Source organism: Natator depressus, chromosome 1, assembly GCF_965152275.1.
Source record: "Natator depressus isolate rNatDep1 chromosome 1, rNatDep2.hap1, whole genome shotgun sequence".
In the NCBI taxonomy this organism is placed as follows: domain Eukaryota; kingdom Metazoa; phylum Chordata; order Testudines; family Cheloniidae; genus Natator; species Natator depressus.
In genome coordinates, this window is record NC_134234.1 from 342126057 (window position 1) to 342127918 (window position 1862).

At 43.7% G+C, this 1862-nt stretch overlaps 1 pseudogene; it reads right to left on the bottom strand.

Annotated features, from left to right (window-relative positions):
* Nucleotides 1–402: 402 nt before the first annotated feature.
* On the bottom strand, nt 403–1196 carry LOC141997862 (tubulin alpha-3 chain-like; annotated as a pseudogene).
* Nucleotides 1197–1862: the final 666 nt, after the last annotated feature.

Consider the following 1862-nt stretch of genomic DNA (forward strand, 5'->3'; position numbering starts at 1 on the left):
TTAGTGTCTTAACTGACTCCACCAAGAGCATGCTGTTGGGAAGGTGGGATGGGATGTTGGGTTAAGGAGTGAACAACAAGAGGCCAAACAGTGAACTCCTCAGGAGAAGTAAGCTGTGTTAAGCAGACGCTGTTAGTATGTCATTCTCCTGTGTATGCAGTGTAGCTGTAGCTGTGTCGGAACCAGGATATTAGAGAGACAAGGTGGGTGAGGTCATATCTTTTATTGGCCCAACATCTGTTGGTGAGAGAGACAAGCTATCGAGTCACACAGAGCTCTTCTTCGGATCTGAGAAAGATACTCAGAGCATCTGTCCCATCTTGCATTTAGCTGTGATGCTTGGAGTATCTTTCCCAAACCTGAAAGAAGAGCTGAACTTTAGCCAGGTCTCCCACAGCTACATCACTGGTAGTTGATAACAACCTTAAACTCATTTGGGCACCAGTCCACAAACTAGTTGGACTTCCTGGTTTTGATGGTTGCTATATAGCTGCATTCACATCCTTGGGCACCACATCCCCCTGCTACAGCAGGCAGAAAGCCATGTATTTGCTTTGGCGAGGGTCACATTTCACCATCTGGTTGGAGAACTCAAAGCAAGCATTGGTGATTTCAGGCACCAAGAGCTGCTCATTCTAAGCTTTTTCTGCCAAAACTATGCGCACATAGGTAGTGATGGAGAAGTGCATCCAGGGATAAGGTACCAAGTTAATTTAGAATTCAGCAAGATCCACATTCAAAGGACCATCAAACCTCAGGGAAGCAGTGATGGATGACACTATCTGGGCTATTAGCCTGTTCAAGTTAGGGTAGGAGGGACACTCGATATTGAGGTTATGGTTGAAGATGTCGTAAATGGCCCCATGAAAGAACAGTTGGAATGCTCCAGCATGATATGGTAGGTTAGAATGGAATTGTAAGTTCTCCCACTGCAGTGGAGACCTGTAGGCAGGATACACCAAGAACTCCATATTGGATTTCTTACCAAAGTCTACTGAGAGTTGTTCCATCAGGAGGAATGTGAATCCAGAGCTGGTGCCACCTTCAAAGCTGTGGAAGACTAGGAACCTTTGAATGCCCCTAGGTTTCCACGTGGCTTTATCCAAAGTACTGGCAAGAGAGAAGCCCTCTTTTTGGGCAGCAGCGAAAGGTCTTAGTCTGTCATTTAAGGCCTCTTCAATTCCTTTCTCATCCATAGTCACTAGATGCATAGGAAATGCCTAGAAGCATTTACTGCTTTCAAAGCACAGGCCTTGCAAGTGACAGTTCATGGGAGAATGCTCCTGGGTCTATGCCCTTTAGATAGAAGATTTATTGGGATTGTAAAATTCACTTTTTAGTTTTAAGATGTGTTCATGAATGTCACCCCCATTCACGCCAGCGTTTTCAATCAGCATAAATTAAACGTCAACCTCGAGTCAGCGATTGTTAGTTAATATCCGATATGGTGCCAACATGCAGCTATGTATAATCATTTGCAGGACTGGGGTCACAGTTAAGAGGAAGTCTTTGAGAATGCAGACTAGGAAAAGAAAAGGTGTATCACCACGTTAGCTAACACCTCATAAAATCCTACTGTTAACAACACAGTAGCATCTTAACACATAGCAAGTCAACATAAACATTAACTTGTTGGCCGGTCAAATGTCAAGTGTTGGCCGGCCACTAGTGTTAACCTGAACCTGATAATACATGTTAGAACTAAAATTGTTTTGTCCACACGAGGTTTCCACCACAAGCTAATCATCAATCCATGTGATAGTCAACATGTGGTAAAATACCACACTTTTTCCCTAGTGAAGACAAAGCCCCAAATTAGTCAGACATCAAGTAGGTCTTCTTATTAGTACACCATGCCAGTA